Source organism: Moschus berezovskii, chromosome 12 (genome assembly GCF_049115385.1).
Source record: "Moschus berezovskii isolate FMDL1 chromosome 12, NW_MosBer_1.0, whole genome shotgun sequence".
NCBI lineage: Eukaryota > Metazoa > Chordata > Mammalia > Artiodactyla > Moschidae > Moschus > Moschus berezovskii.
In genome coordinates, this window is record NC_142471.1 from 77,851,174 (window position 1) to 77,877,936 (window position 26,763).

Here is a 26,763-nt window from a genome sequence, read left to right on the forward strand (position 1 = left end):
CTCCTAAAAGGAACTTAGAAACATTAAAGAGAATGACCTCGAGCATCCACATCTCTACTGACTGATTGCCATCTCCTGAGAAGGTGACATTCAGGTAAGCAAGGAAACTTTCCTGGTTATGATTCTGTGGGTTCCTGCTGACTTTTGTTTGTTCCTACCCTACCTACCAAGGGAAATAATTCCAAAACTTCTCTGAAGAAGGAAGAAGGAAAAAAAAAAAGCTGAATCTCAATGTGAACCGAGCTCTAGACTTGAGTTCCTCTCCTTAGAATTAAGTGTAGACGGGGAAACAGAAATGGATCCACCTTGAGAAAGGAGCTTCTAACACATCCTGGGAGGAGGGCTTCTTCAGGCCCCGAGAACTCTGACACCTGAGGGCCTCAAGGGCGGAAATCAGGAAAGGTGGGAAAATGAAGTAATTATCTAGATGATTCAAGTAAACAACCTCAAATCAAACCAAACTAAGGGGTAAAAAATTCCCCACACACCGTTTCCATGAACAATTGGGATTTGTCAAGTGAATGTGAGTTTTACAGTCAAGATTTTGGGGATAATTGCCATACTTCTTCACTCTGCATGCGTATGCACAATGTAAGCAGCCTCAGCTATCAACACCGTCCCACACGGGTTCCCTAAAGGAGGTGAAATCATTTACATTGTCTGCCTCCGCATCAACGAACATCAAGTACAGGAAATTGGGATTTTATGCCTCCTAAGAGCAGCCTTTGGGGCACGTGGGTGTAAACAGATTGATCTTCTAAAAGCTCAGTTTTGATCACCTCATTCCTTTGCTCAGAAACCTTCCACCTCCCCATTATCTAATAAATCTTGTTTCTGCTCCTTCCTCGGCTATCCAAGTCTCACCTTTTGTACCTGTTTTCTAACAGCTGTCCAAAATGCTCTCTGGCTTCCAAAAAAACAGCCATCTCCAGTCAGTACACTTTGTTTATGCTTTGCTTGTGCTCTTCTGGCTCTAAAATCCCCTTTTCCCACCCTTGCTTTTACTGTGTTCATGGCTCTTGAAAAGAGTTTTCCTTTTTAAAAAAATTTTTTCACTGCACTGTGCAGCATGTGGACCTTAGTTTCCTGACCAGGGATCTAACTGATGCACCCTGCATTGAAAGTGTGGAGTCTTAACCACTGGACTGCCAGGGAAGTCCCAAGTTTTTCCTTCTTTGGATCCCCTAAAATGTTTTGCTTTTATTCTCTTGATATTTGCCAATTTTACTTGTGCTAGTTGATAATAACTATTTGAGCAAGCATTTTAGCTCCTCCACTAAATTTTTCAGCCCCTTTGAGGCTCTCCTCTAATAACTGTAAATAAAACAGCCTACAAGGTCCAGGACGCTACCTTTTCCGGGTTATGTCCCTTCCAGGGAGATGTCGGTTCATAAAATTCCAACTTTTCTAGGATGGATCCCGATAACCCTGTGGGTGATTCATGATATCTTCTGGCCATAACTGATTATTTGTTTTGGTTGACACTTAAACCATGTATTTGATCTTGTGTATCTTAGAATTTTAACTAAAAGACATAAGAATTAGAGTCTGATGGTGAGTAAGTCTTATTAAAGGTGGTTCCCTAAAGAGACGGTTTGTAAACTTCTGTACCCGAGTTGCTAAATATGTCCTGTTTTGTCCACTCTAAAGACACATTGTTTGACTCTTCTTTGAATGCTATGAAGACACTCTCATATCCTTCCAAAAATTTTCCTTGTTGCTTAAGCTAGCTCCAATTGACTTCCTTTACTTTTGTCAAAAGCAACAACAAAAAATTCACTAGTGTATTTAGCTCTTATTGTAGCGGAATGATAGGATTGAGCAGAGGTTGTTGGTAGTGATGAAAAAATAGGAAAATGTATCAAGAAATTTGAGAATATTTAAATTTGGGAGTCAGGGGGAGATAAAGTCATCTTGGCCTTTAGATATGTTATTGGGGTCTCCCAGTAATCCATAGGGGAATCATGGTATATTTGAATATCTTATAAATAGTGTGTGGTCTTCTAAAATCTGAGTTGTCACATATTTCTGGATATCAATTGTTACTTCAGTTTAATATCTGAGGACCTAAAATGTGGAAGGAAATAGGTACCAGATGGGGAAAGGGAGAGACCTTGCTTTTAAGCACTTTACGATCTCTTCTGACACTGCAAGACACATAATTATAATAAAATCACTTCTCCAGTCTTAGGTCTAGAAGCAGGTTCTGAGACAGAGGTTTGGACATGTAATGTAATGATGGAATGTTCTGAGGAAAGCCTAAGCCAGGAGGAAACGAAGACCAGGAAACAAAGAGCCCAGCACTGAGGTGGTTTTGTTGTAGCCACGCGTCCCGGGAAACAAACTCACTCAGAAGGACAATGCAGATAGTGGAGTGCAGTTTATTACACCGGCGGGCCCGAGGCAGAGTCTCCTCTTAGCCAAGGACCCCGACCAACATTTGTGAAAATCTTTTATACCCCATGTGTACATGTCTGAACCCACCACTCCAAATTCTTTGAGACTTATATAAACCAAAGAAAATGCAACCCCAGTAACCCCATCATTCACGTGCTATGTGCTCATGTGCTCAAACAGTCAAACAGCCAATAATCAATAAGCCTGAGGTTACACTCCGATAGATACAGAAAAATTTACGGCCTGTCTGGAGGAAGGGATGATTAGTGTATGTTTTCTCTTAGGCGATGAGTAACCTAGATACGATCTTCAAGGTTCCCCTGTCTGGAGGGGGTCTTATCCTTCTGTTGTCGTTTTTTTAGGCACTGAACACAGAGTTCAGAGTCCATTGGAAAGGTGGCCGAGCATGATCAGTATGAACAAGCCTAAATGGAGTCCAGGCCCTACGAATTCCTTCTTCAGTTTCAGCTACAAACTGTTCCTGGTCCAATCTACTGGGGGACAAGGGTGATGTTGGTGGGCTCTGGAGCATCATCCCCACCACAGATATGTTTCTTCTAGAGGCAAAGGGGCTGCCTCTTTATCCCTTATTAGTCAGCTAGGGGCTACGGGTAGCCTAGGTGGATGGCAGGTCTCCTCTCCCAGGGTAGGAAACTCCCTTTACAGAAGACAATTCTTTGGAGAAGATGGATAGTCATGAATCCCTTAGCCAAAAATACTCCAGAGCAGCTACAGGGTGCATGCAGGGGCCCAGTTAAAGGGAATAAAGAGCACCTGAGACGGGGAGCTACAGTATCTACTGCCTCTCACTTAGAATGCACTTGGTGCTTGGAGTAAGGCTCAAGGTCTCCTATGACCTATCTACTGCACAAAAGCTTGGAAGCCGAGGTGAAGTGAAAAAAGTGAAAGTGTTAGTTATTCAGCGGTGTCTGACTCTTTGTGACCCCCCCGGGCTATGGCCCACCAGGCTTTTCTGTCCATGGAATTCTCCAGGCAAGAATTTGGAGTGGATATTCCTTTCTCCAGGGGATCTTCCCAACCCAGGGATCAAACCTGGGTTTCCTGCATTGCAGGCAGATTCTTTACCCTCTGAGTTACCAAGAAAGCCAAGGTAAGTACCCCCAAAAAACTGTGGTAGACAAGAATCTATTCTTTTCCTGACTACAGACTGTATCCATCTGTGAAACTCATGAGATCCATAAGAATTTGGTATAAACCTTGAATAACCATGTCTTGCTGAAAACACAAAGAGGTCGAAAAGTGAGTTCAGCTAAATGCTCTGGTCACTGTGGTGGTTGTGGTGAAGAGAAGTTCTATCTGGACCCCACCAGCTGGAGTGTCTCATGCCATGTAGCCTAAAAATGCATATTTTCTGCTTTGCTCAAAGGCCTTACATGTCTCATCCCACATTAGAATTTTAATCTGTAGCTATCTTTTCAGAAGGAGGTTAGAAATAATCTCAAATCAAATAAATTCAGAGTTTTAATGTGATTCCTTCGTCACCTTGTTTCCTGATATTTTTCTCTATCTGTTCCCTTTCCACTCTTTAATCTAGATTTTTAATCTAGATCTTTCCCTTCAGTGATCATCCTTAAAAGGAGTCCTGATATACACAAGTGTGCCTTAATTTTCTTTTAAATTCAAAGTGATGCTCAGCTTCCCAGCTCCCACAGTCTCTCAAGTTGATGTTCCCTCCCCCTTCTCCCCTGCAGTTGTCTCCATCTCCCCATCTGATCTAAACCTAAGGTCAAACCATTTTGCTGGTTTTTCCATTTGGCAGTCGTCATACATTCCCCACTGCTTTATTAAGCACCTCTACAGCCTCAAGAAACTCTTTTTATTCATCTGCAATAAGCCCATTATTTAAAGACACTGAAGAAAGAATAATTTATAGACACTACCAATTAGAATAATGTCTGGTTTGAGAATTATGAGTTCCATCACTTAATGCCTTTGGCTTGATTTGGCTCTTTCTTCATGAACTTAGCTTGCCCCTGACCCAGCATGAGTAACTGGATAGCAATATTAAGAGAGCTTTTGGAAAATTCCACCCATTTAGGATCAACTCGATTTGAAATGAACAAGTATCTTCAGACATGAGCTGGTGGATCAGTGAGCTGGCATGAAACACAAGCGATTGCCCCTTCAGCTGTGTAATAAAAGCAGAAAGGTGAACATCTGCATTTAACTTCACTGAGCTAGCTGCTAATGTTTCTTAAGAATTCTTTCTCTAGAACTCTGCTTCCTAATCTGGGCTTCTCCGGTGGCTCAGCTGGTAAAGAACCCACCTGCCAAGGCAGAAGATGCAAAAGACACAGGTTCAGTCCCTGGGTCAGGAAGATTCCCCCTAGAGGAGGAAACAGCAACCAACTCCAGTATTCTTGTCTGGGAAATCCCATGGACAAAAAAGGGCTACTGTCCCTGCGGTTACAAAGAGGTCGATACAACTGAGCAAATGCATGTGCAGATGCACACACACAAAAATGTACGTGCACACACACACAAATATATGTACACACACCCACACACTGCTTCACACACAGTCTGAAAACTCTGCCACATATCACTCACTATTCCACATACCACTCTAAAGAAATATCTTTTCTTTAGAGAAGAAGCTGCTTCTATATGTCTGGGGACCCTTATAAAACTAAGCATTCTTCCACATGCTGGTGGAATTGTAAATGAATACCATTTGGAAAGCAATTTGACCAACTTTAAAGTCCTCATGCCCTTTGACCCAGAGCTTGAGCACTTCTAGGAGATGAACCTGAAAAAATGATCAGAAGTACAGGTAAAGATTTGTCTCCAAAGATATTCACAGCAGGCTTACTTATAATAAGGGAAGGGGAAGGAAATGTACAACAATATAAGTTAAAAAGAAATGATCCCTAAGCAAATTAATCTACATCCATTAAATCAAAGATTGTCAAGACATTTTTAACAGGACAAGGAAATGCTTATGATACAATGCTAAGAAATAACAAAAAATTTGAAGCGAAAACATTTTCAAACATCTATATCAAAAGGAGGAATGAAATATTTAAAAAATGTTGAATGTTAGATCTGACCACAGTTACTAACTAGGCTAAGGATTATGAATGACTTTTTTTTTCTTCTTTAAACTTTTCAGAGTTTTCAATAATTTTGAAAATGTTTGATAATTTTTGAAAATGACTGTGTGTAATTTTGTCAATTCAAATAAAACAAAAAATAAGTCACTTTAAATTATAAAGTTGATAGTATTACCAAAGCTGTGTCCCTTCAGATAGAGCCCAGAGGAATTTGCAAAGTTTCCTTAAGGGGACAGAAGAAGAGGGTGTGGGATACAGGCAAGGAAGGGAGAACAAAAGAAAGAAGGGAAAAACCCTTAACTGCACTTGCCCCACGGGAAGGCATCAAGCCAGCTGTTTAGACGTCCTCCAGAACTGCTGTCTGAATCACTTGCCTTCAACTGGAAAAGACACTTTCCTTAAGGAAAAGGTATCAAAAGACCTGGAGGCTGGGAAAGGGTGAAGGCAGGAAAAGAAGGGGATGACAGAGGATGAGATGGTTGGATGGCATCACCGACTCAATGGACATGAGTTTGAGCAAGCTCCGGGAGATGGTGAAGGACAGGGAAGCCTGGAGTGCTGCAGTCCATGGGATTTCAAAAAGCTGGACATCACTGAGTGATTGAGCATTAAGGTGTCATTAGGTTCACAGCTTAACTTTTAGGAGTAAAACTATTTTAAATATTTCCTAGAAAGTGTCTTCCTAAAAAAGAAAAAAAAAAAATCTGCCCTGTCAGCCTCTAAGGACAAGGTTATTAATACTACTGCATTAACTTTTTAAATTTTACATGATGGTAAGGAGACAGCTGATCGCCGAAGAATTGATGCTTTTGAACTGTGGTGCTGGAGAAGACTCTTGAGAGTCCCTTGGACTGCAAGGAAATCCAACCAGTCCATTCTAGAGGAGATCAGTCCTGGGTGTTCATTGGAAGGACTGATGCTAAAGCTGAAACTCCAATACTTTGGCCACCTCATGCGACGAGTTGACTCACTGGAAAAGACTCTGATGCTGGGAAAGGTTGGGGGCGGGAGGAGAAGGGGACGACGGAGAATGAGATGGCTGGATGGCATCACCGACTCTGTGGATATGAGTTTGAGTGTACTCCGGGAGTTGGTGATGGACAGGGAGGCCTGGTGTGCTGTGATTCATGGGGTCGCGGAGAGTCGGACACAACTGAGCGACTGAACTGAACTGAACTGAAGGAGACAGCAGTGACATAGAGGCAAAATTCAGTTTGACAGCACCTTGCTAAGATCATTACCGATTCATTTTATGATAATATTACCAGAGCGGTGTCAAAAAAAGTCTGATTTGACTCCCTCATTTTATAGGTATGAAACTGATGTCCACAGATACAAGAAAACTTTACGTTTGACTTGGCAATAAAAATTCCAGCTTTGTCAACAAGTTCAGAATATCTTTCCATAATATCATGCTACTCTACCATTTTGCCATCTACTGAAAAAACCTAGAGGAATGACTCTACCACATAGGAAGATTAAGTTTAACCACTTTAAATTATAAATCATCTGATTTCTTCTTCAATTCAATCATATTGTCACTAACTGCAAAGGACTGAATTGTGTCGCCCACCCTTCCATTTATATACTGAAGCCCTAACTCCCAACATAATAGTATTTGGAGGTGAGGCCTTTGAGAGGTAATTGGGTTTAGATGAAATCATGATGGTGGGGTCCTCATAATAGGATTAGAGCCCTTAGAAGAAGAAACTGTTCTTTCTCTCTCTTCCATGTGGGGGTGCAACAAGAATAAAGCCATCTACAAACCTGGAAGAGGATTCTCACCAGGGTCTGACCAGGCTGACATCCAGATCTCAGACTTCTCAGCCTCCAGAACTGCAAGAGAGCAGTGTCTGCTGTTTAATCCAGTGTTGTTGGTTAGTCACTAAGTTGTGTCTAACTCTTTGTGACACCATGGAATGTAGCCTACCAAGTTCCTTGCTAGGATTTTCCAGGCAAGAATACTGCAGTGGGCTGCCATTTCCTTCTCCAGGGGATCTTCCTGACCCAAGGATTGAACCCGTGTCTACTGCACTGATAGGCAGATTCTTCACTGCTGAGCCACCATTAAAGCCACTTAGTCCATGGTATTTTGTTATAGCAGACCAAACTGACTAATATACTGATGTAGCCAGATTTTTGACATGTAAGAGGCCCTTGGCTAGGTAATTCTCTTTTCCTGCCTTTCTTTATTTGCACACAAATCTATTATTAGAAAGTAAATTTCCTATGTACCAGAGTTTAATAAAGCATAGTTACTCAATGCAAAGTTTGCTTCTATACATTCAAAGCAGTTCAGTTGTTTGAAGGGAATACATTTTTAAATATGACACCTGCTGATGGTCACTGGTAATCACAATATGAGGTAAAAACTAATATGTACAGAGTCTATTATAAATGCTTCCTATGGATTATCTCATTTTGATAAGTTGATAGCCCTATTAGATATATACTATCATAGAAAAAAGGTAAAGTTAACTAGTTAACTAAAGTTGACTAATCACACAGGTCGATTTGGGATCTGAATCTAGTTAAGCTTGATTTTATTGTCCAAGTGCTTGATAGCTCTGCTATATTGTCTTTCAATGAAAAGAATGTTCCATCTATCTTTAATATTGATCAGATGATTGTTTCAAGGCCTTGTAGAAAGAATGCTTGAACATATGAACTGAGGAACTCAGGAAGGACCCTTGTAAGTAATGACACTTCTAGCCTTGACCAAAACACAAACAGACATCATCAGTGAGCAGAATTTTAGACTTAGAAAGAGAACCTGGTATAAAAAGAGAAAAAGAAACCGGAAAGGGAAAACCGAGTTTTCAGTGGTTGGTATATACAGACAGAGGGGAGTTCATAATGACCATGTCTACCATTCATATGTGATCCCTTCCTGGATCACAGCCTTGTGGTGGCAAAGGGGCTTGCATAACTCAATGAAGCTCTGAGCCATGCTGGAGTTGGACCATAAAGAAGGCTACATGCCAAAGAATTTATGCTTTTGAATTGTGGTGCTGGAGAAGACTCTTGAGAGTCTCTTGGACAGCAAGGAAATCAAACCAATCAATCCTAGAGGAAATCAACCCTAAATATTCATTAGAAGGACTGATGCTGAAGCTCCAATACTTTGGCCACCTGATGCAAAGAGGCAAAGAGCTGACTCATTGGAAAAGAACCTGATGCTGCAAAAGATTGAAGGCAGGAGGAAAAGGGGGTAACAGAAGATCAGATGATTTCACAGCATCACTGACTCAATGGACATGTATTTGAGTAAACTCTGGGAGACACTGGAGGACAGGGAAGCCTGGTGAGCTGCAGTCCGTGAGATCACAAAGAGTCGAACATGACTTAGCAACTAAGCAACAATAATTGCATTAGAAAGTTCTAGTTGCTTTCCTAAATCCATTTTCCAGTTTGGAAAAGCACCAGTTCCTTCCTAACCTATGGCCTGTATCTTAATTTTTTCAGTTACATGAGCTAACGCATCCACTTTAGTGTTCAAGCATGTCTGGGTTGAGTTTTCTGTTTCTGAGTCAAACTTTCTACCTGGATCACAGCTCCAGCACCAGGTTTTATATATGTTCCATAGTCAGTGCCCAATAGATACCTTCATAGATGATTGATTCAGAGTTACTATTCCATGATTTAAGTCATTTATATCTCAGTTGGTCTCAAAGATTTTGACTGCAGTATTAATTTCCTGTTATTGCTATCACAAATTACCACAAACTTGGTGATTTAAAGCAACATGTATTTATTCTCTTACAGTCTAGAGGCCAGAAGTCTGAAATCAGTTTCCCTGGACGAAAGTCAAGGTGTCAGCAGAATTGATTCCTTCTGGAGGCTCTTAGGAATGATCTGTTTCCTTGCCTTTCTAGCTCCTGGAAGCTGCCTGCATTCCTTGATTTATGATCCCTGTAACCTCTTGCTTCTTTTGTCACATTTCCTACTTCTTCTCTAGTCAAATATCCCCCGATTCTCTCTTATAAGGATGCCTCTGATTACATTTAGGGCTCACCTGGATAATCCAGGGAACTTCTTGATGGCCCAGTGGTAAAGAATCTGTCTGCCAATGTAGGAGTTGGGGATTCGATCCCTGAGTTGGGAAGATCCCTCAGAGAAGGACATGGTAACCCACTCCAGTATTCTTGCCTGGGAAATCCCACGGACAGAGGAGCCTGGTGGGCTACAGTCCATGGGGTTGCACAACTTAGTGACTGAGCACATGCACTCAGGAAAACAGATAATCCAGAATAATCATCCCTTCTCAAGACCCTTGCCCTGATGACATCTGCAAAACCCTCATATCCAAATAAGATAGCATTCAGGGGTTCCAAGGATTAGGACTTGGATATCTCTGGGGGTCATTGTTTAACCTCTCATAATTGCCTGACTTTAAATTTGAAAAAATTAGTGAAAATCAGGCATTAAATTTTTGTTTATTTGGTTGTTTTTATTCCATACATAAGTGAATTCCCACAGCATTTGACTTTCTCCATTTGACTTATTTCATGCATCATAATACCTTCAAGTTCTGTCCATGTTGTCAGAAATGACAGTGTTTCATTACTTTTTATGGTTGAGTAGTATTCCATTCCATATATACACCATATCTTCTTTTTCTATTAACCCATCAATGGACACTTAGGTTGTTTCCATATCTTGGCTATCATAAATAATGCTGCAGTAGACATAGTCTTTTCATGTTCTCTGGATAATCACCCAGAAGTGAAATAACTGGATCATATTTTAGTTTACTTTTCTGAAGGATCTCCATACTGTTTTCCATAGTGGCTACAACAATGTACAACCTCACCATCAGTGTCTAAGAATTTCTCTTTGTCCCACCTTTTTTTCTTCTTTTTGACAATAGCTATTCTAACAAGTGTGGGGTGATATCTCATTGTAGTTTTGATTTTCATTTCCTGAAAAATTAGTGATGTTGAACATCTTTTCGTGTGCCTCTAAGACATCTGTATGTCTTTAGAAAGATGTCTTGGAGAAGGAAATGGCAACCCGCTCCAGTGTTCTTGCCTGGAGAATCCCAGGGACGGAGGAGCCTGGTGTGCTGCCGTCTATGGGGTCGCACAGAGTCGGACACAACTGATGCGACTTAGCAGCAGCAGCAGAAAGATGTCTATTCAGATCTTCTGCCTATTTTTTAATTGTTGTTGTTGTTGAGATATATGAATTCCACATATATTTTGGATATTAACCCCCTGTAGGGCAAAGGGAAAATCAGGCACATTTAAGATCTTAAAAATATCTGAAAATCTCCAATACCTTCATTTTGAAGTTGTATAAACAAAGACCTGATGAGGTGACTTATTCAAGGTCACATAGCCATAACTAGAAACAAGGCCTTTTGAGTAAAAGACATGTACCCTTGATAGTCTGCCATGTTCCTGTTGGATTAAAGTGTAATCCATAATCCAAATTACCATACATTTTTATTTTTGTTCAGATAAGAAAGTTATAAAATTTTGCCAAACTTAGCCAAATAAACCTGAAATCAAAAAATAGTTAAAATCATTTCTAACCTCTCTGGAAGTCTGTACCAAATTAGCTTCTGGATGGCTTTGTATTTTTATACCGATAATTTCTCCTGTGATTTTGTACATTTTCTAGCTTTTACCAATTTAGTCAATAATTGCTTAAGAATGCCATTATACAATATATTGAGAAAGGCCAAAGTAATTTCATCATCCTCTATTTGTCCCGTTTCATTTATCTCATCTTGAATGTGTAGTGAGCATAATGATGTCCTCTGCTCAGTAAATCTGTTTTCAGTGGACTGAACCACTCTGGATCTTTCAGTTACTTCAAAGTACATCATAGTTTCAAATACACTGATCTACCATTGCACTTCTTTTTAGAATGCCTGGTAAACAGGACTGGATTTTCTCCATAGTTACAGCATTAGACACAATTTTATACAAATGTATATTTGTAGTAAATCATTTGTGCCATATTTTGGCTTGAGTCAGCATTGAGGTATGTGAAGGTTGATGTTTTGGGTCTCAAAAATGAGTAAGCTGTGTCCTCAATTATGGTCTGCATTTGTTCCACGCCTTTTTAAGCTAGCATCATCATAGACTCGCTCCTTGTAGTCACTGTCTAGTCAAAATGCATAGTCCATTGAATTACTTGAAAACAAGCTAACGTTAGTTAGGCAAATATTATTGCTCTGACAAACGTAATTTTTTAGTTATATGGAACAACTTCCCAAAGTATCCTATGAGAAAGAAAGCTTTTCACATCCTGATTACTCATCCCTATGAAACAATCCACTAGATACTCATGACAAAACCAGATTCACTTCTTTTTTTCTCTATAGATGCAGAGGCAGCAAAAATAGTAGTAAAAATATATAACTTATTAAAATCCAGGAGTCTGCTATGGACCAGGCTCAGAATTGGGAATATCCACATTCATCATTTGAAGGAGGGAAGCCTGGTGTACTACAGTTCATGGGATCCCAAAGAGTGGATGTGACTTAGCAACTGAACAACAACAAATTCGTCCTTATATTCAATCTTCATAGTATCCTGGGAGTGTGAATGCCATGATTCCCACTTTATGGAAGAGCAGATTCAGGCTTTTGGACTTATGGAATTAGCCCAAAGTCACAGTGAAAGTGAAAGTGTTTGTCACTCAGTCTTGTCCGACTCTTTGGGACCCCATGGACTGTAGCCTCCCAGGCTCCTCTGTCCATGGAATTCTCCAGGCAAGAATACTAGAGTGGGTTGCCATTTCCTTCTCCAGGAGATATTCCTGACCCAGGGATTGAACCTGGGTCTCCCTCACTGTGGGCAGACTCTTAACCAACTGAGACACAGGGAAGACCCCAGCTATCTATTTATATGTAATCAACAGTCTCAAAACAAGTGGCCTAAAACAATACCTGTTCTCACAGTTATTGTGGCTTCCCTAGCTGATTTTCCAGTGTTTTCCCTGGGTTCATTCATGTGGCTGAAGGCAGCTGGAGAGTGGCTAGCAGCAGGACTCAGCTGCGGATGGCTGCCCCTCTCTTTCCCTGTTCAACTTTATTGAACTATAGTTTGTTTACAATATTGTGTCAGTTTTAGGTATCAGTATGAGATTCTTCTTCCCTTTATCTCAGTTCCTATTACCTGATATATCATGTTCAGGTTTCTTCAAAAAAATAAAAGACATGCTAATACACAGGAAAACAATCTAAAGATATAGAGCAAGCAAGAGGACTAGATTCATATATAACACAAACTTTGGAATGCCCAGATAATAAATTTAAAATAACTATGATCAATATACTAAGAACCCATGGCAAAAAATAGACAACACATAAGGATAGACGGGTAATGTAAATAAAGAGATGGAAACTTTAAGAAAGGTTCAAAGGAAATGCTAGAAATAAAAAATGTTGTAATAAAAATAAAGAATGTTTTTGATGAGCTTATCAATTAACTGGACATGGCCAAGGAAAACAAATCAATGAATGTGAAGATGTAAATATAAATTTTCCACACTGAAATACAAAGAGAAAAAATAATAGGTGGGGAAAAAAGCAGAATCTACAAGAGCTGTGAAACAACTTCAAAAGCTGTAACATATGCATAATTAGAATACCAAAACTAAGAGAGAGAGAAAAGAAGAAATACTGAAGTAATAATGGTGAAGAATTTTCTAAAATTGATGACGACACCAAACCACAGATCCAGGAAGCCAGATAATCACAGATAATACCAAGCAGAATAAAGACCAAAATATCTACATCTAGGCATATCATATTTGAACTGCAAAAAACAAAAGATATAGAGAAATTCATGAAAGATATGGAGAATAAAAACACCTTTCCTGTAGAAGAACAAGAGTAAGAATTATAGCAGATGTCTCATCAGAAATCACATAAATATTTCATTCCAGTCTCTTAAGTATTAAAAGAAAAAAAAATCCACCAATCTAGAATCCTGTATAAAGTGAGATTAACCTTCAAAGGAGAAGGATAGACTTTCTCAGAACAAAAATTGAGGGAATTCATCACGAGCAGTCCTCCCATACAAGAAACATTAAAAGACATTTTTTAGGGAGTAGGAAAATGGTTTAGGTCAGGAACTTGACTCTATAGAAAAAGGAAGAGTATTGGAGGAAAAATAAATAATGAAAAAAAATTATTTTATTTCTCTCTCTCTATATATATATATAAAAATATATATATATATAGAGAGAGAGAGAAATAAAATAATTTTATATATATATATATATATATATATTTTTTGTTTGGTCTCACAGCTTATGTGATTTTAATTACCTGACCAGGGATTGAACCCAGGTCTTTGGTAATGAGAGTGCAGAGTCCTAATCACTGGACTGCCAGGAAATTCCCTATTTTTCTATTCTTAGTCTGTGTAAACAATAACCACTGTTTAAAGTAATAACAGTAATCTTGCATTGGGTGATCTCAGCATATGAATAAGTAAAATGAATGACAGCAATGTCATAGGAAATGGGAATATTCTGTAATGCATTAACTTCATGCAAGTGAAGTGGTATAGTGTTATTCAAAAGTGTTAACCAAGAGAGGTACTGGAATTATTCAACATTCTCAATTAAAAACAAAAAGGCAAAAAAAAAGGAGTAAAAAGAAACAAAGAACAAATGCAATAAATAAAAAGTAGTTGTACACATATAGTAAATATAACTTCACTATAAATAACCACGTTAAATGTGAATGGCCTAACTACAGCAATTAAAAGGCAGAGTTTCAAAGTGTGTTAAAAAAAAAAAGAAAATTATGTAAAGAAAATCACTTTTGAAATAAAAATAGGTAAATGAAAAAGGATGGTGAAAGATATACCATGTTAACAATCAAAAGAAAACGGAAATAGTTGTATTATTTTCAGACATAGCAGACTACAGAACAAGAAAACTTACCAGAAATAAAGAAGAGTTTTACATAAGGATCAATTCTCCAAGAAGACATCATAATCTTACAAATGTATAGACTTAACAACAGAATATCAAAATAAATAAGGGAAAAATTGATAAAGCTATGAGGGGAAATAGACAAATTCACTAGCATATTGGTTAAAGGGTACAAACTTCCAGCTGTAAGATGAATAAGTTCTGGGTATCTAATGCAGAGCATATTGACTATTAATATAATTAACAGTACTGTATTGTATACTTGAAAGCCACTAAAAAAGTAAATCTTAAATGTTTTCACCACACACAAATGGTCCTTATAGAAGGAGATAGAAGTGTTAGCTAATTTTATCGTAGTCATTTTCAATATGCGCTAAGTTGATTTAGCCGTGTCCAACTCTTTGCAACCCTATGAACCTATGGACTGTAGCCTGCCAGGCTTCTCTGTCCAGGCATAAGTACTAGATTGGGTTGCCATATCCTCCTCGATTTTGCAATATATACCTTATTAAATCAAATCATTACATTGTACACCTTAAACTTACATATGTCATATTTTTATGTCTGTTAAGCTAGAAAAAATGAAAAGAGAGAGCTCAGACTCATTACCCCACCCAGGTTCCTTTGTGCCCATAATATTTTACAACCTGGGCTTCCCTTGTGGCTTAGATGGTAAAGAATCTGCCTGCAATGCAGGAGACCTGGGTTCGATCCCTGGGTTGGGAAGATTCCCTGGAGGAGGGGATAAAACCCACTTCAGTATTCTTGCCTAAAGAATCCCCATGGACAGAGGAGCCTGGTGGGCTACAGTCCATGGAGCTGCAAAGAGTTGGACATGACTGAGTGACTAAGCACATATGTTTTCTTAATGTCTGCATCCATATAACCAAAGTACCAAGTAACATATATTTTATATACTAGATTGAATAGAACCACAGTCCCCCATCAAGAGGGATATAAAATGGGGAAAATGGAAATCTAATGCACTCTAAGATAATAATTTGGAACCATAAAGGGAACAAAAGGAAAGCTATTATATAAATACAAAGGGACTTAAATTTTAAATAAAGGGTGTTAGATATACAATTTAGATATTAAAAAAAAAGGAGAGGGAGCTGATTTTAAGGTATTCTGCCCATTAAGATGATTCCTTAATTCTATCTGAATATTAGCCTTCACCTGGTAGGGCCTAATGGTGTGATAACTGACTTCAGCCCATCTATACCCCTGAGTTCAGTATCAACATTGAAAATCTCAGGGGCCAGACAGACAGAAATCAACATATCAACCTTATTAGTGACAAAGCTGATTGCAAGATGTGGCTCGGATGGGTTTTCTAATATTTGTCTTTCTAATCAAGAGCTTCAAAAGGTCTCACCTGCCATAAAGATGATGTATTCCATGTATCTGAGTCAGTGCTAAAGAGGTAGATGAACCTAGAGCCTATCACACAGAGTGAAATGTCATAAAGAGAAAAATAAATATCATATATTAATGCATATATTTTACATATATATATATATATCTCAAGGCATATAATAATGCATTACTTTGCCAACAAAGGTCTGTCTAGTCAAAGCTATGGTTTTTCCAGTAGTCATTTATGGATGTGAGAGTTGGACTATAAAGAAAGATGAGCACTGAAGAATTGATGTTTTTGAACTGTGGTGTTGGAGAAGACTCTTGAGAGTCCTTTGGACTGCAAGAAGATCCAATCAGTCCATCCTAAAGGAAATCAATCCTAAATATTCATTGGAAGGACTGATGCTGAAGCTGAAACTCCAATTCTTTGGCTACCTGATGCAAAGCACTGACTCATTTGAAAAGACCCTGAGGCTGGGGAAGATTGAAGGCGGGAGGAGAAGGGGACAACAGAGGATGAGATGGTTGGATGGCATCACCAACTCAATAGACATGAGTTTGAGTAAGCTTCGGGAGTTAGTGATGGACAGGGAGGCCTGGCGTGCTGCAGTCCATGGGGCTGCAAAGAGTTGGACACGACTGAGCAACTGAACTGAACTGAACTGAATTCATATATATGGAATCTAGAAATATGGTATTGATGAACCTGTTTGCAGGGCAGCAGTGGAGATGCAGACAAAGAGAACAGACTTATGGGCATGAGGGGTGGGTAGGAAGGAGAGGACGGGACAGATGGAGAGAGCAGCATGGAAGCACATACACTAACCTATGTAAAATAGACAGCCAGTAGGAATTTGCTGTATGACTCGGGGAACTCAAACCAAGGACACTGTGACAACCTGGAGGGGTGGGATGGGATGAGAGGTGGGAGGGAGGTTCAGAAGGAAGGGACATATGTATAACTATGGCTGATCCATGTTGATATATGGCAGAAACCAACACAATATTGTAATTATCCTTCAATTAAAAATAAATTAAACAAAACAAACAAAAAATATGATGCATTCTATATCAAAGTTCCTCACTTCTGCAGTACAGAGTGAAGGACTGAATATACAGATGGATAACAGCCAGACCATATGTAAAGACAGAACTCTGATCCAGAACCTGCAGCACCTAGCCCAGGAAGCTAGCCTACTATCTGCAAGTCAGACTTCTGAAGTCAGAATGCTGTCTAGTAACTGCTCCAGGAAGCTAAACAATAATGCCTGCAATGATCAGCCCAAAGTGGTCACAACTTGTTTAACAGTTGACGGTTTCCCTAATGTTTATTCCTACTTCTAGTGTAGGACCTACTGTGCGTGCGTACTAAGTCACTTCAGTCATGTCTAACACTTTGTGGCTCTATGGGCTGTAGCCTGCCAGGCTCCTCTGTCCATGGGATTCTCCAGGCAAGAATACTGGAGTGGGTTGCCATTTCCTCCTCCAGGGGATCTTCCTGACCCAGGGATCGAACCCAAGTCTCTTACTCTCCTGCATCGGCAGGTGGGTTCTTTACCACCAGCACCACCTGGAAGCCCATTCCCTTTTCCAGGCGATCTTCCTGAACCAGGGATCAAAATCTGGTCTCCTGCATTGCAGACTTTTTACTATCAGAGCCACTAGAGAGAAAGCCAAACCTGCAGCCCTAATCAGTTCCTTGGATGCTTCCCTTCTTGAGTTGCTCACAGCTTCCCTAGGCCAACAGCCTTGAGTCAGGGCAAACCTGAAGTCTTCTCTTTTTCCACTTCATACCTCTGCCAAAATACCAACTGATGGGGGCTGACTTCTTTTCTATGGCAAGTTCTGAATAAGTAGCCTTTATCATTCTCATTTAGTCAGTCTTTGTTTATTTCCACAGGAGAGAGAAAAGGAGAAAGGTCACAGGATCTCTCTGTCAAGGGAAGCCTAGACCCTGACTTGGCCTTGGTGCAGAGAAGTTAGGAGTAAAGTTAGATGCAAAGGTCTCCCAATATTCAGCTCTGAAAAAGAGAATAGTTTCTGCTGGGTTGCTCAATCCTGCTTCCCAGTTTTACTGATTGAATGCACCCCTTCCAATACCTTGGAAATGAATAGTGAGTTATGAGTGGAGAGGGGGAGGTGGAGGTGAAATTTCTTCCCCTGTAGGATGTGTGAAGAGTAGGAAATAAGTCTAATCTTAGTGTCTAGTGTTCGGTCCCTGCAACTTTAATTCTTTCATGTCTCAACACTATGTATGGTGGTATTATCAACATCATCACCATCATCATGATCAAAGGGAATGTACTGGAATCAAATAAAAACCAAGAAACTAGTAGTTCTCCTGACAGGTTGTTCTGTGTTATCCCAGAGTTATTCTACCCAGAATTTTCCCCCTGCTTAAAATCTCCATAATCAGGAAATGATTACTAAGTTCAATTGGACTTCAAATCCCTCTAAAAGTCAATACTGGGGCCCATACATAAAGTTACTTTTTCTTAATGCTCCCTGATTTGTGGAGAAAGGAAAGAACAGAGCAAGTATCCATTCCCCCATTGGGTGAATTACTGGGATCCACAGTCCAAGAATGGATAGGGGAGTAGACAAGGATTTCCCTAGTATCAATCTCTTTTGCAATAAAGTAGGTGAGACAAAGAGGATTCATTATATAACAACAGCTTCCCTGGGTGAACAATGATATAGTCACAGCTTGTGCTCAGTTTTCCATCTAGGGTGAGCTCAAAAGACAAGAAAGGAATTCATATACAGTCCTGGCTGTCAAAACTAAGACACTTCTCAAAGGCTCAAGAAAGCCATCGTGAGACTAAGTAGGACTCATTTTGATGCTCTCAATTCAGAATGAAAAACAAATTTGTACTTGTAGCAATGTCTTGATTGGATAAATAATAGCATCTCTTCATTGTCAAAATAATTTGTATTAAAACTCAGTTTGGACAATGCAATAAATAAAGTGCCTTTCTTAGCACATTGTGTCCTGATCATGATGAAAAGTGTGATTAAACCTTGTCTGTCTTCTAACATGATTAAGAAGGATCAGTTATTAGATAAAGGTGTAGAACAAAGACAAATGCATCTCCATCAGAAGCAGAAAGTCACTGCCTACGCAGATGCTCCCAAGTTGTGGATGCAAATAACACCACAGCACATTCCTGAGGTGGCCATAGAGCTTAAAGAACAGTTTGAGTCTTTGTGTAAACAGCAGAGGGACACTGGATTGAGAGAGAGTAAATGAGTGGGTAAATGTTAGAATAAACTTGTGCAGAGTAAGAGACTACTGCTTCTGAGAATCAACTCCAAAATGCAAGGATATTTCACATGTGATCCAAAGCTTTTCATCTTTATTCATCTCATAATAGAGAGTTTCATATCCTGTGGAGTTAGCCCTGGGGGGTTGAAAATCAAGTTTTCCCCAAGGAATTAAAATCATGGTCTTCTATGGATGGATCAACCAAAAATATTCATTCAGTATTTATAAATAGTAAAAGCTTTTGTTAAATATAATAAGTGATGTGTGTAGTAATATGTTTAAGCCCTTGTCTTTTTAAAAAAATTATTTACTAGTAATATCCAGAACTGTGACATAATCAGTATCTTAGCATTTTTTTCACTTTAAAAATTGAATTATAGTCGGTTTACAATGTTATTTTCAAGTGTATAACAAAGTGATACAGTTATGCATACGTGTGTGTGTGTGTATAAATCCTTACATATATATGTCCTTTTTCAGATTTTTCCCTTATAGATTATTACAAGATACTAAACATAGTTCCTTGTGCTACAGAATATGTAAGCTCCGGGAGATGGTGAAGAACAGGAAGGACTGGTGTGCTGCACTCTATGGGATCACAAAGAGTCAGACACGACTTAGTGACTGAACAACAACATATATGTTAATCTCAAATTCCTAATTTATTGCACACTGCCTTCTCATGTGGTAATTATACGTTTGTTTTCTCTGTGAGTCTGTTTCTGTTTTGTAAATAAGTTCATTTGTTTCATTTTTTAAAATGCCACATACAAGCAATATCATGGTTGTCTTTCTCTGTCAGCCCTTATCTTTAAAAGGCTTCTATCTTTGTTGGGAGGTAATCCTCAAAGTGATCTTCCTGACTAAGATGACTAACCTCACAAGGAAGCCAAGTGTCACAAGAAAATCAATGTCCTGAGACCAGAAGTCATCCCATCAGCAACTCAACATACAGCTTAAAAATGAGATTTTAAGAATTCTCTAGCCAATGCAAGGGACATGGGTTCGATCCCTGGTCCAGGAAGATTCCACATGCTGCGGAGCAACTAAGCCTGTACGCCATAACTACTGACCCTACAAGCTGCAACTGCTGAAGCCCAAACCCTCGAGCCTGTGCTCTGCATCAGGAGAAACAAACACAAAGAGTAGCCCAAGCACTGCAGTGAAGACTAGCTCCCCACTTGCCACCACTGAAGAAAGCTCATGCACATCAAGAAAGACCCAGTGCAGCCAAAATTAAATAATAAAATAAATGAATAAATAATTTTTAAAAATATTTTAAAAAATGAAGTGTCCAGGTCTGACAGATTCAGGCTCAGTTTCCACCTCTAACACTTACTGTGTGATGTTGAGTACTTGGCTCAACTTCCTTTTGCCTCAGTTTCCAAATCTATAAAACAGGATGAATAATACATATGTGCCTGTGAGGCTTTAGCAGAGCCTGTCCAGGAGTAGGAACACCATAGATGGCAGCTACTCCCTTTGCCAATTTAAATCAGCACTAGAAAAATGAAACAGGCATCTTCAAATTTGTTTTTTACTACTATTTTTATATTTTGTTGTATTTGCCCTCCTTCATCAGGAAGGAATATGCACAGTGAAAATGTGTCTCCTACCCTGGGTGAATTCATGAGCAAGTGTAACTGTGAAAGGGAGCTCTTATCTATGCTGCTGCTGCTGATAAGTCGCTTCAGTCGTGTCCGACTCTGTGCGACCCTAGAGACGGCAGCCGACCAGGCTCCACCGTCCCTGGGATTCTCCAGGCAAGAACACGGGATTTGCCAAAATTTGGATCTGAATGAGCCAGGAAGTAGCACAGATAGGGAGTGTGGACACCTGAATTCATGTCCATTTTGCTCACTGTTTTAAGTGGTACTTTAACCAACCTTGATAGTATATTAAAAAGCAGAGACATTACTTTGCCAACCAAGGTCCATCTAGTCAAGGCTATGGTTTTTCCCGTGGTCATGTATGGATGTGAGAGTTGGACTGTGAAGAAAGCTGATCGCCGAAGAATTGATGCTTTTGAACTGTGGTGCTGGAGAAGACTCTTGAGAGTCCCTTGGACTGCAAGGAGATCCAACCAGTCCATTCTAAAGGAGATCAATCCTGGGTGTTCATTGGAAGGACTGATGCTAAAGCTGAAACTGCAATACTTTGGCCACCTCATGCGACGAGTTGACTTACTGGAAAAGACTCTGATGCTGGGAAAGGTTGGGGGCGGGAGGAGAAGAGGATGACAGAGAATGAGATGACTGGATGGCATCACCGACTCTGTGGACATGAGTTTGAGTGAACTCTGGGAGTTGGTGATGGACAGGGAGGCCTGGCGTGCTGTGATTCATGGGGTCACGGAGAGTCGGACACGACTGAGCGACTGAACTGAGCTGAAGTTCCTTCATTTGGTTAAGTCTCAGTTTTCTCGTTTATCAAATGGAAAAGATGGGAAGAAGCTTCCACTTACTGAATGTCAGGCATAGTGATAAACACATTCTGTATATACCATCTCATTTAATCTTTACCCCAAATCTCTGAAGAACCCAGTTTTATTTTCATTTACAGGACATGGAACTGAAGATAATGGAATCTGGTACCCAGAGTTTTGTAGCAAGGCAGAGTCGCTTGGTAGTAAGAACACAGGCTTGGATTCAGATCAACTCAACTAAAATGTGTCTTGGCCAGGGCTGCCTTAAATAAGCTGCTCAGCACCTTTCAATCTCGGTGTTCTCATCTGTAAAAGGGGGATACTGACACATACCTCTCAGTGCTAAAATGAAAGAATTACTGTGTGTTAAGTGTCCACATTAGATCCTGACTCTCAGCTGACTCTGTAAATGGTACCTTGAGGACACAGACCACAACCTGTCAAAGCAGGTCAGATGACAAGGGTCCACTGAAAACACCAGGATCTAGACATGGACTCGGGGAAATGATATTGGCCTGGATGGGCTTCTGTGAAAATCCTGATATCATCTCCTGCTCCCCTGCCTTTAATCCTCTTTTTTTTTAAATTTATTTTAATTGGAGGCTAATTACTTTACAATATTGTATTGGTTTTGCCATGCATTGACATGAATCCGCCCCGGGTGTACATGTGTTCCTCATCTTGAACTCCCCTTCCCCCTCCCTCCCCATCCCATCCCTCTGATTCATTCCCGTGCACCAGCCCTGAGCATCCTGTCTCATGCATCAAACCTGGACTGGCGATTTGTTTCACATATGATAATATACATGTTTCAGTGCCATTCTCCCAAATCATCCCACCCTCGCCCTCTCCCACAGAGTCCAAAAGACTGTTCTATACATCTGTGTCTGTTTTGCTTCTTGCAAAAAGGGTTATCGTTACCATCTTTCTAAACTCCATATATATGCATTATTATACTGTATTGGTGTTTTTCTTTCTGGCTTACTTCACTCTGTATGATAGGCTCCAGTTTCATCCACCTTATTAGAAATTATTCAAATGTATTCTTTTTAATTGCTGAGTAATACTCCATTGTGTATATGTACCAAAGCTTTCTTATCCATTCGTCTGCAGATGGACATCTAGGTTGCTTCCATGTCCTGGCTATTATAAACAGTGCTGCAATGAACATTGGAGTATGTGTCTCTTTCAATTCTGGTTTCCTCGGTCTGTATGCCCAGGAGTGGGATTGCTGGGTCGTCTGGCAGTTCTATTTCCAGTTTTTTAAGGAATCTCCACACTGTTCTCCATAATGGCTGTACTAGTTTGCATTCCCACCAACAGTGTAAGAGGGTTCCCTTTTCTCCACACCCTCTCCAGCATTTATTGCTTGTAGACTTTTGCATAGCAGCCATTCTGACCGGTGTGAAATGGTACCTAATTGTGGTTTTGATTTGCATTTCTGTGATAATGAGTGATGTGGAGAATCTTTTCATGTGTTTGTTAGCTATCTGTATGTATTCTTTGGAGAAATGTCTGTTTATTTCTTTGGAGAAATGTCTGTTTATTTCTTTGGCCCATTTTTTGATTGGGTTGTTTATTTTTCTGGAATTGAGCTCCAGAAGTTGCTTGTATATTTTTGAGATTAATTGTTTGTCAGTTGCTTCATTTGCTATTATTTTCTCCCATTCTGAAGGCTGTCTTTTCACCTTGCTTACAGTTTCCTTTGCTGTGAGAAGCTTTTGATTTTAATTAGGTCCCATTTGTTTATTTTTGCTTTTATTTCCAATATTCTGGGAGGTGGATCATGGAGGATTCTGCTGTGATTTATGTCACAGAGTGTTTGCCTATGTTCTCCTCTAGGAGTTTTATAGTTTCTGGTCTTACATTTAGATCTTTAATCCATTTTGAGTTTATTTTTGTGTATGGTGTTAGGGAGTGTTCTAGTTTCATTGTTTTACAAGTGGTTGACCAGTTTTTCCAGCACCACTTGTTAAAGATATTGTCTTTTCTCCGTTGAATATTCTTGCCTCCTTTGTCAAAGATAGGTGCATGGATTTATCTCTGGGCTTTCTATTTTGTTCCATTGATCTATATTTCTGTCTTTATGCCAGTATCATACTGTCTTGATGACTGTGGCTTTATAGTAGAGCCTGAAGTCCAACAGGTTGATTCCCCCAGTTCCATTCTTCTTTCTCAAGATTGCTTTGGCTATTCGAGGTTTTTTGTATTTCCATACAAATTGTGAAATTATTTGTTCTAGTTCTGTGAAAAATACCATTGGTAGCTTGATAGGGATTGCATTGAATCTATAAATTACTTTGGGTAGTATACTCATTTTCACAATATTTATTCTTCCAATCCACAAACACAGTATATTTCTCCATCTATTAATGTCCTCTTTGATTTCTTTCACCAGTGTTTTATAGTTTTCTATATATAGGTCTTTTGTTTCTTTAGGTAGATATATTCCTAAGTATTTTATTCATTTCATTGCAAAGGTGAATCGAATAATTTCCTTAATTTCTCTTTCTATTTTCTCATTATTAGTGTATAGGAATGTAAGGGATTTCTGTGTGTTGATTTTATATCCTGCAACTTTATTTAATCCTCTTAAAGCAGATAAATTGCAGACTTGTTCTTGAAAGAAAAAGAGCCTTCAATTCAGTTCTCCTGCCTTCCTACTTAATGACTGCTGTTCAGGTCCAACTCACAGCTGTTCTTGCAGGTATAGAAAGGAAAAAAAGCCATGATATAAAGCCTCGAAGTTTACATCAGGTCCATGAGTTTCATTACAAAGCATTTTTAGGGAGCACGTACTATGTGCCAGGCACTCTTTTAAGTGTGAGTTCACATCAGTAAATGAGACAGACAAAGATCTCTGCACTCAAGGGACTTACTGTTTAGGAGGGTGAAAGATAAGAAATAGAATAAATCAATCAATTATATGGTATGTGAGAAAATAATCAAAGTGCTGTACACAAAAAAATAAAGAAAGAAAAGCAAAATCTGATTGGGAACGTGGGGGATGGGATAGATTGTGACAGCTTTTAAACTGGTTTCCAGAAAGCCTCACCCATTTGGCATATAACTAATATCACCTCAGAGAAAATAGCTCTGAGCTGAATCTGCAGATGATTAGTGCTGTTTTGTGTGAAAAGTGGATTAAAATGATAATTCATGAATAATTATTTTAATTGATGTTTGAGTGTCAGAGAGGCAATGAACTTACTGGTAGGGTAGGAAGGTGTGTCTGTGTGCAGGGATGTTCACTTTCATTTATTGAAATGGATTTTCCATTATTCATGTCTCTTGTCTGGATGCAAGGTAACTCTTCCAGGTAATCATGAGCCAATCTCTCTACTTAGAAATATCTTCCCACTTATTCTCTTCTGGTGAGCAGAATGGGTTGAAAATAACTGGGAGGAACCTCAAAATTATCAACCAAGAATTAGAGGAGAAAGGGCAGCTAGATGGCTAAAGTAGCACCATGATGTGTATTAACACTGACCTGCCCATGGGAGGCAGAACTTATGGGAAATTTTCCTCCACTCAGTACTTAGTGGGGACACCTCATCCAATGAAAAGATGACACTATGCATAATGCTTGTGATTAACTCATGCCCTAATGATGCCATGGAATTCTCCAGGCAAGAACATTGGAGTGGGTAGCCATTCCCTTCTCCAGGAGTTCTTCCCAACCCAGGGATCAAACTTGGGTCTCCTGCGTTGCAGGCAGATTCTTTACTACCTGAGCAACCAGCGAAGCCCCTTTCAGAAAAAACTAATGATGCCAAACAACCACTAAAAATAGTGTTATAGAAGAATATGTAATTACTGAAAAATGATTAAAGCGTGTGTTATGATACTATTTTTATATTGTTTACATAGAAATAAAAGAAATCAAAATATTAACAGAGGTTATCTCTGGGTGGTATACGTATGATGATTCTTATTTTCTTCTTTTAATACAATAATGATGCAGTTTCTTGCACAAAAGAAGATATAAACAATAAAACTTACAGTTCACCCATGGTAAAAACTAATTATCCATAGATATCAGTCATGTTCTCATCAAAAATTTTGAAATCCCTTTGACTATTGGGCTGTATCCTCATTACATGTGTGCAGTTTTTGTAGAACATTACATGGGTTATATGTTAATTAATAAGTGGCCGTCTAACCTGCTTCCCTATCCCCACCCCAAATTTTTAGTGTTTGCTGAGGTTAGAAATGTCACTAACCTCAGATATGCAGATGACACCACCCTTATGGCAGAAAGAAAAGAGGAATTAAAGAGCCTCTTGATGAAAGTGAAAGAGGAGAGTGAAAAAGATGGTTTAAAACTCAACCTTCAGAAAATTAAGATCATAGCATCCAGTCCCATCACTGCATGGCAAATAGTGGGGGAAACAATGGAAACAGTGACAGACTTTTATTTTGGGGGGACTCCAAAATCACTGTAGGTGGTGACTACTGCCATGAAATTAAAAGACAGTGCTCCTATGAAGAAAAGTGATGACCACTTCAGGCAGCATATCAAAAAGCAGAGACATTACTTTGCTGACAAAGGTCCATCTAGTCCGTTCAGTTCGGTTCAGTCCCTCAGTCGTGTCCAACTCTTTGCAACCCCATGAACCACAGTGTGCCCCACCTCCCTGTCCATCACCAACTCCCAGAGTCCACCCAAACCCATGTCCATTGAGTTGATGTTGCCATCTAACCATCTCATCATCTGTCGTCCCCTTCTCCTCCTGCCATCAATTTTTCCCAGCATCAGGGTCTTTTCAAATGAATCAGCTCTTCACATCAGGTGGGCGAAGTATTGGAGTTTCAACTTCAACATCAGTCCTTCCAATGAACACCCAGGACTGATCTCCTTTAGAATGGACTGGTTGGATCTTCTTGCAGTCGAAGGGACTCTCAAGTGTCTTCTCCAACACCACAGTTCAAAAGCATCAATTCTTTGGCTATCAGCTGTCTTTATAGTCCAACTCTCACATCCATACATGACCACTGGAAAAACCATAGCCTTGACCGAATGGACCTTTGTTGACAAAGTCATGTCTCTGCTTTTTAATATGCTGTCTAGGTTGGTCATAACTTTCCTTCCAAGGAGAAAGCGTCTTTTAATTTCATGGCTGCAATCACCATCTGTAGTGATTTTGGAGCCCAGAAAAATAAAGTCAGCCACAGTTTCCACTGTTTCCCCATCTATCTGCCATGAAGTGATGGGACCAGATGCTATGATCTTAAGTTTTCTGAATGTTGAGTTTAAGCCACCTTTTTCACTCCCCTCTTTCACTTTCATCAGGAGGCTCTTTAGTTCTTCTTCACTTTCTTCCATAAGGGTGGTGTCA